The 9,167-nt window shown below is 41.4% G+C and overlaps 1 pseudogene across 1 annotated transcript; it reads left to right on the forward strand.

Moving 5' to 3' along the window:
• Window positions 1–4,996: 4,996 nt before the first annotated feature.
• LOC104682634 lies at window positions 4,997–7,355 on the forward strand (annotated as a pseudogene). Its single transcript, XR_750718.2, has one exon. The product of XR_750718.2 is annotated as an SRSF protein kinase 1 pseudogene (transcript).
• The last annotated feature ends 1,812 nt before the right edge of the window (window positions 7,356–9,167 follow it).

Raw genomic sequence — 9,167 nt, forward strand, 5'->3', positions numbered from 1 at the left:
ATTTCTTTTGTTTGTTTGTTTGTTTTTGTTTTGTTTTTTTTGTTTTGTTTTGTTTTGTTTTTGAGACGGAGTCTCGCTCTGTCACCCAGGCTGGAGCGCAGTGGCCGGATCTCAGCTCACTGCAAGCTCCGCCTCCCGGGTTCACGCCATTCTCCTGCCTCAGCCTCCTGAGTAGCTGGGACTACAGGCGCCCGCCACCTTGCCAGGCTAGTTTTTTGTATTTATTTTTAGTAGAGACGGGGTTTCACTGTGTTAGCCAGGATGGTCTCAATCTCCTGACCTCGTGATCCGCCCGTCTCGGCCTCCCAAAGTGCTGGGATTACAGGCTTGAGCCACCGCGCCCGGCCCGCTTTTCATTTCTTATGAAGCAAAACCAGTTTTCTCTTAGGTCTACATTATATTCAGAACTTTTAATAAATAGCCCCCTTTATACAGATAACAGTTCAGAGATGAGAAACTGTCCAAATCATGGAAAAGATTAATCTATAAGGTGTAAGCAAAGACCCATGAATATGGGATCAACTTTCTCATCATAAAGACCTATATTTTTAAAATAAAACCAGATAATTCTTGTTTGCTTAACATGTATGTGTGTATTATATGTCACAGGTGGTTTGTGTGTGTGTATTTATGGTTATGAATGAACTTCTACTGTTAAATCTCTTGGTTCTGTGGAGTAAAAACCAAAGTACAAAATTTTTTTATAGCCTCGTTTTCATCATTTTTTAAATCATAGTAGCAAGCAGTTAAATTCTGGCAGGAAATTTAATCTATATATTTATTTACACAGTGTCCACTGTTATTTATTCATATACTTATCTATGAAGAAAATATATACTGAACACCTACTATGTGTGAGGCATGATTCTAGGAACTGCAGACAATGGCGGTGAACAAAAGAAACAAGATCCTTACCCACATTAAACTCACCTTCTAGCAAAGACAGTTAAACGATAAACAAGTAAATAAGTAATAAGATCTGCAGCCTGGTGGATTCAATGAAGAAATAGCTTAGACATAAGGAACTTTTGCCATATATGGTCACAAAGAAAGGAAGTGGCATGGACATTTGCTTTTCATCTGTCCAGAACTCCACCTTCCTTTCCCTGAGCAACCTTGTGTCCCTTCAAAGGAAGCCTCTTGATGGAGATATTGCCAGTCTCCAACCATGAAAACCAAAGGACTAGAGCCTCTGTCTCCTCACCCAGCTGTAGTGGGGAAGTGGGCATATAACTGAGATGTGACCAGTCAGGACTTTGATTCTTGATGGACAGGTTCCCCACAGGTGTCAATGATGGCAGACTAACGAGCCCAGGCCTACGAAGAGGACTTTGTGATGGGTGAGGGTTAATTGTATGTGTCAACGTGGCTGGGCTATTCTAGATGTTTCTGTGAATTTTTTTTTTTTTTAAGACAGAGTTTCGCTCTGTCACCCAGGCTGGAGTGCAATGGTTCAATCTCAGCTCATTGTAATCTCCATCCCCAGGGTTCTAGCAATTCTCCTACCTCAGCCTCCCAAGTAGCTAGGATTACAGGTGACTGCAACCACACCTGGCTAATTTTTTTTTTTTTTTTTTTTTTTTTTTTTTTTTTTGTATTTTTAGTAGAGACAGGGTTTTGCCATGTTGGCCAGGCTGGTCTTGAACTCCTGACCTCAGGTGATCCACCCACCTCAGCCTCCCAAAATGCTAAGATTACAGGCGTGAGCCGCCGTGCCCAGCCTGTGAGCATATTTTTTAAGACGACATTAACATTTAAGTTAGTAGACTTTGAGTAAAACAGATTACCCTCCACAATGTGGATGGGCTTCATCCAATCCATTGAAGGCCTTAATAGAGAAAAGACTCACCTTCTACAAGGAAGATGGGATTCTTCCAGCAGGCTGCCTTGAGATTCAAGCTGCAGTATCAAGTCTTCCCAGAGTCTCTAGTCTTCCAGCTTACTCACTCCTCAGATTTTGGAATTGGGAACCTCCACAATTGTTTGTCAATTCCTTAAAATAAATCAATAGATGATGATGATAGATAGATACATAGATAGATAGATCGATAGATAGATAGATAATATGTAGGTAGGTAGGTAGGTAGGTAGATAGATAGATAGATAGATAGATAGATAGATAGATAGATAGATACTTGTATTGGTACACCACGGTTTTTTCAACACAGACCCCCAAATTCCTATGTTTCTTCCTCTCCAAGCCTGCCCCTTTGTTCCTATGTTATTCTGCAAGTTGATACACCCCTCAAATATTGACAAAATGATAGCCCTAAAGATAAAAGCTACAGACCATCCACACAGACTGGCATCATAAAAACAGAACTTAAATTTTACCACACCCACTCTTCTCATCCAATGAACTTCCTTCTGTTCATGGCGAACAGAGGTGCTTGCAACCATGTACGTTGGCTGACACAGAAAAATTGTAGCTTTTGAAACTGGTGTTCTCACTAGTATTGTTTGCTTAAGATATTTTCCAGTCTCTGCCTGCCTTTAGTCTCTTCCTGCCTCCAGTAAATCTTGTACCTTACTTAGAACATTTTTGGCATCTTCTTGTGTGATTTATTTGTTATGATTAAAGCTTTCGTGTGTCTCCCCAGCTAAGCCCTTCAGAGCAGAGAAATTATGTTTATGGTTCCTCATGCCACCCACAGTGACACTTCCAGGGACCCCTTGCATGTGATGGCTGCTTAGTAATTGTCTCTTGAGGTAATGGAGGTTTAATGCCACCTTCAGTGGTTGGACCAACTTCTGGTTTCAGAATTATGTTACCTGTAGTAGCAATGATTAATTTGATTTATAGAGCATCTTTCTCCCAATGAATTCTAAACATTTTGAACACTTTGTTTCATGCTTGGCAGGTAATTTTTCATCAATTATTTACAAGCAGAAGTCCAATAAAGACAAAATATTACGGTGATTTTACTGCGAATGGAGTCTGTTAAAGCTAACCTAAGACAAAGGCTACAACTGTCTTTATTTTCGGTAAATTATATCATAGCTTTTTTCTTTAACTGGGACTATCATTTTGTCAATATTTGAGGTGATGATAAAAGAGAAACTGGAATGTCTACTGCATTTTCCCTGAGTGACAGAGAAAAGATGGAGAGAAGGGAGAGAGTAAGGAAAGTGGGAGGGACATTTGAAGCTATCTAGATCTAGAAACTAGAAAGACACTACCCAGATCTTCTCAGAGGTCAGCAGACGGCATCAACACAGCCAGAAGGAGGCTATATGCACCAAGATGCTTCCTCCAATTCTTTGTACTACTGTGCATAAAAGAAATCAGGCAAAGGATTGAAGCAAGAGGTAGAAGTTTGCGGGCTGAACACAGCTCTGGTGTGATATTTAGCACAAGCATAATGAATATCTTTTCATCAATTTATCTTGACCAGAGTGGTAGTTTTAAAGCATTCCTAATCAGGCAAAAATGTTTCCAAGGCTGCTTCCATTTTTCAACACTTGCAATGAGCTTGAAACTCAGTTTAATCATAACAAAATAAGAGGTTGCAGATATGGGTCTCCCACTTACTTGTATTTTTCTAATTTTAACAGGTTGGTAAAGAAAAGTAGCAACAAAATGGGAAACAGAGCTAAGGGACTTCATTTCAAATTATTTTGTTTTTTATTTTTTGAGACAGAGTCTTGCTCTGTCACCCAGGCCAGAGTGCAGTGGTGTGATCTCGGCTCACTGCAAACCCTGCCTTCCGGGTTCAAATGATTCTCCCTTCAACCTCCCGAGTAAATGGGATTACAGGCACCTGCCACCATGCCTAGCTAAATTTTGTATTTTTAGTAGATATGAGGGTTCACTATGTTGGCCAGGCTGGTCTCGAACTCCTGACCTCAAGTGATGTGCCCACCCCAGCCTCCCAAAGTGCTGGGATTACAGGCGTGAGCCACTACGTCCGGCCTAGTTCAAATTCTTAAGTGTAAATTGCTATCTGCTATCAGCACCCAATCCACATTTTAATTAATAAATTATTAATTATATAGCCAGGAAGATAAAAACATCAAGTTGATTTTAAAAATACTAAGGCAAAACCTAAGTAATAATGTCATGTCTTAGGTAGGCACAAAAAAGGAAAATTCAGCCTCCATTATTCTAAACTCTCTTTGAATTTATTACAGAGACCATTAACTGCCAAGTTCAGATGCAAAAAGCAATGAGACAATAAAGGTAAAATTTAAGGCAACTGAAAGGGAACTTGGCTTCCAGTGTAACTATCTCATTAAATTACTATCACCACAGGCTCATTTTCATCACAGTCCAAGTTACATTATACTATAAGACTCTAATAGGTGATGCAGGAAAATTCTTGTTCCATTTCTGAGCTGCAGACACAGTGATTATGCTACTTCAATGCATCCTACGCACAGAGAGCAGCCCTAAAACCCCATCATGATCATCATCAAGAGGCATTTATTAGACAGCTCTCTGCATGTCGTGCCTAATAAGTGCTATGCAATGTAGGTTTCTAAAGCTGCTTAGAACATGTCCAAAGTGAGGCCCCCAAATCAAATCTAGCTCTTAAAAGTGTCACGTCTAATACTTAGCTAGAAAGTAGAGTTTATACCTTGGCTTCAGGTATTTAAGGGCTGTGGAGCCCTTACAGAAGTCGCTTCACCTCTCTGAGCTTCAGTCTTCTGTGTAAAATGAAGACAGTGGTGATGATACTAATAACAACAAACACAATAATAATGGCCTGCACATATAGCAGTCACTATCTGCCAGGCACTGTTCTGAGCAATTCACATGTATAGCTCACTAATACTCAGAAGAACCCTTTGAGGAAGATACTGGTATCATGTTCCCTCCTCACAGTGGCCTCGGGTCTCAGGCCATTTTAACCTTGTTTCCTGTAAATACATGGGATTGATCTCAAGTAGTGCCAGTTAAGGGAATAGGCCTTAACATTTAAGACAGAAAATAACACCAGGACCCTATATCAGAGTGCCTGTCTGTGGTATAATTAAAAAATATATTTTTGTTTTGGGCCGCGGCGGGAGCTGGAGTCACTGCCACTCGAGTGCGCAGGCGCTTGGCGGTTACCGGTCTCACCGTGGAGGGAGAGTGCTTGCGCTCCAGGCCCGAAAGAAAAGGACCAAGGCCAAGAAGGACAAAGTCCAAAGGAAAATGGGCATTTCTGTATCATTTCTTAGATCTGAAACTCAGCACCGAGGCTCTGCTCCCCACTCTGAGAGTGATCTACCAGAGCAGGAAGAGGAGATTCTGGGATCTGATGATGATGAGCAGGAAGATCCTAATGATTATTGTAAAGGAGGTTATCATCTTGTGAAAATTGGAGATCTGTTCAATGGGAGATATCATGTGATCCGAAAGTTAGGCTGGGGACACTTTTCAACAGTATGGTTATCATGGGATATTCAGGGGAAGAAATTTGTGGCAGTGAAAGTAGTTAAAAGTGCTGAACTTTACACCGAAACAGCACTAGATGAAATCCGGTTGCTGAAGTCAGTTCCCAATTCAGACCCTAATGATCCAAACAGAGAGATGGTTGTTCAACTACTAGATGACTTTAAAATATCAGGAGTTAATGGAACACATATCTGCATGGTATTTGAAGTTTTGGGGCATCATCTGCTCAAGTGGATCATCAAGTCCAATTATCAGGGGCTTCCACTGCCTTGTGTCAAAAAAATTATTCAGCAAGTGTTACAGGGTCTTGATTACTTACATACCAAGTGCCGTATCATCCACACTGACATTAAACCAGAGAATATCTTATTGTCAGTGAATGAGCAGTACATTCGGAGGCTGGGTGCAGAAGCAACAGAATGGCAGCGATCTGGAGCTCCTCCGCCTTCCGGATCTGCAGTCAGTACTGCTCCCCAACCTAAACCAGCTGACAAAATGTCAAAGAATAAGAAGAAGAAATTGAAGAAGAAGCAGAAGCACCAGGCAGAATTACTAGAGAAGCGAATGCAGGAAATTGAGGAAATGGAGAAAGAGTCGGGCCCTGCGCAAAAAAGACCAAAGAAGCAAGAAGAATCAGAGAGTCCTGTTGAAAGACCCTTGAAAGAGAAACCACCTAATAAAATGACCCAAGAAAAACTTGAAGAGTCAAGTACCATTGGCCAGGATCAAACACTTATGGAATGTGATACAGAGGGTGGTGCAGCAGAAATTAATTGCAATGGAGTGATGAAAGTCATTAATTATACTCAGAACAGTAATAGTGAAACATTGAGACATAAAGAGGATCTACATAATGCTAATGACTGTGATGTTCAAAATTTGAATCAGGAATCTAGTTTCCTAAGCTCCCAAAATGGAGACAGCAGCACATCTCAAGAAACAGACTCTTGTACACCTATAAAATCTGAGGTGTCAGACACCATGGTGTGCCAGTCTTCCTCAACTATAGATCAGTCATTCAGTGAACAACACATTAGCCAACTTCAAGAAAGCATTCGGGCAGAGATACCCTGTGAAGATGAACAAGAGCAAGAACATAATGGACCACTGGACAACAAAGGAAAATCCATGGCTGGAAATTTTCTTGTTAATCCCCTTGAGCCAAAAAATGCAGAAAAGCTCAAGGTGAAGATTGCTGATCTTGGAAATGCTTGTTGGGTGCACAAACATTTCACTGAAGATATTCAAACGAGGCAGTATCGTTCCTTGGAAGTTCTGATAGGATCTGGCTATAATACCCCTGCTGACATTTGGAGCACAGCATGCATGGCCTTTGAACTGGCCACAGGTGACTGTTTGTTTGAACCTCATTCAGGGGAAGAGTACACTCGAGATGAAGATCACATTGCATTGATCATAGAACTTCTGGGGAAGGTGCCTCGCAAGCTCATTGTGGCAGGAAAATATTCCAAGGAATTTTTCACCAAAAAAGGTGACCTTAAACATATCACGAAGCGGAAACCTTGGGGCCTTTTTGAGGTTCTAGTGGAGAAGTATGAGTGGTCTCAGGAAGAGGCAGCTGGCTTCACAGATTTCTTACTGCCCATGTTGGAGCTGATCCCCGAGAAGAGAGCCACTGCCGCCGAGTGTCTTCGGCACCCTTGGCTTAACTCCTAAGCCCCTGCCCACCACCACAGCAGAGATCACACACTGACCCTCCGCCCCTCCCCTCCAAGCATTTTCCTCTTCCCTTTTCAGGGTGAAGCTCTTCCTTCAAGAGTTTCTAGATCTTGTTTTTTTTTAATCCAACATGTTCATTTGGGCTTGCTTACTTGACCCTGTGGAGATCCCTACAGCCATTGGGCATCCTAGGTGAATTTGGCCTTGGTTGGGCTCTGCCAAAGACTAATGGACTAAAATGTGAAACAGCCTCTTGCCCTGTACCTTTCCTTCCCATTAGGACATCCTTTAAATTATAAGCATCCTTTTTGAAAAGAGCTATGAAGGTGTATGAGCCCATCCTTTTATTCATTCACTCTAAGAGTCAAAATCTTCTAGTGCATATGCTATTGCCAGCATAAGGATGAGGAGGGGAAAGTGTGTTAATTCTATGTACAGCAGAGACATTAAACTTGCTGTGTCCAGGCTGCATCATCTTCCTGGACTGTTAAAAAATAAAATAAATAAATACATATATATATATATATATATATATTTTTGATCTTTGTCCCCAATTCCCGGCCCAGATCTCCTAAAACCTTTGGAATTTCCTGGGTGATAGGTGTGTCTTTTTTTACTCATAAACAGCCCCTTTCTACCACACTTTAGTTTATGCTAATGAGGACTCATGTTGGGGTTGTTAGAGAGCTTAGAATGGGAGATGGTTTCCAGAACCATCAAGCACTACCAAGCACATAATTAGGTGGGAACTTCCAGCCCACTTCTCCACCTGTGGGGAAGGGAAGGCGCTGAGATTGAATTCAATCAGAGAGACCAGTGATTTAATCAACCAGGCCTACATAGTGAAATATTGATAACAGCTGTTGAACAATGAGATGCAGGGAACAGACCAATGTGTTGACAGGGTGGTACCATCAGCAGAGACATACCACCACCACCATCACCACCCTCCATAACTCACCCTATATATCTCTTCCACTTGTCTGCTCTTGAGTTGTACCCTTTAGATTATAACTGTAATTATACGTATAGTGCTTTCCTGAGTTGTGTGAATCATCCTAGTGAATTATAGAACCTGAGAGGGGTGGTCGTGGGAACACTCAAATTTGTAATGAGTCAGGCAAAAGTGTAGGTAGCCTGGGGCCCCATTTGCAGCTAGTGTGGAGAGTGAGGGATGGAGCATGGGACTGAGCCCTTAACTTGTGGAGTCTGTACTAACTCCAGGTAGTTAGCGTCAGAATTGCACTGAATTGTCAGACACCCAATTGGTGTCAGAGAGTTAGAGAATTGGTTGTTGTTAAAAAATAAAATAAAATTGGTTGTTGAAAACAAACAAAAAATAATGGCTAATTAATTGGCTAAATCAAGCTCAGAGGCAGAGATGGGTAGCTCTAAGTAGGAACCTGGCCTATAACTTGTGGGGTAATCTGTATTTCTGGTAATCAGAAAAAAGAAACATAGAAAATTCCTACTGATGATATAATATAGGAGTTTCCCCCAATCATTTAGCCTTTTTAAATTTTTTCTTATGCTTTTCTTTATGGTTTTTTTGTTTGTTTTTGAGATGGAGTCCAGCTCTGTCTCCCAGGCTGGAGTGCATTAGTGCGATCTCAGCTTATTGCAACCTCCGCCCCTCAGGTTCAAGCGATTCTCCTGCCTCAGCCTCCCAAGTAGCTGGGATTACAGGTGTGAGCCACCAAGCCCGGCTAATTTTTGTAATTTTAATAGAGAATGGGTTTTACCATGTTGGTCAGGCTCATCTTGAACTCTTGACCTCAGGTGATCCGTCCGCTATGGCCTCCCAACGTGCTGAGATTACAGCATGAGCCACTGCACCTGGCTTTGACCTTATTTGGAATGAGAAAACATACAGATGCTCCCCCGTGGGTTTGCATCCCAATAAACCCATTGTAAATTAAAAATATCATTAAGTCGAAAATGTGTGTAATACACCTAATCCATGTAACATCATAGCTTAGCCTAGCCTACCTTAAACCTGCTCAGAACACACACTAGCCCACAGTCGGGCAAAATCATCTAACACAAAACCTATTTTATAATGAAGTGTTGAATAACTCGTGTAATTGATTTAATACAGTACTGAAAG

This window comes from Rhinopithecus roxellana, chromosome 6 (genome assembly GCF_007565055.1).
Source record: "Rhinopithecus roxellana isolate Shanxi Qingling chromosome 6, ASM756505v1, whole genome shotgun sequence".
NCBI classification, from domain to species: domain Eukaryota; kingdom Metazoa; phylum Chordata; class Mammalia; order Primates; family Cercopithecidae; genus Rhinopithecus; species Rhinopithecus roxellana.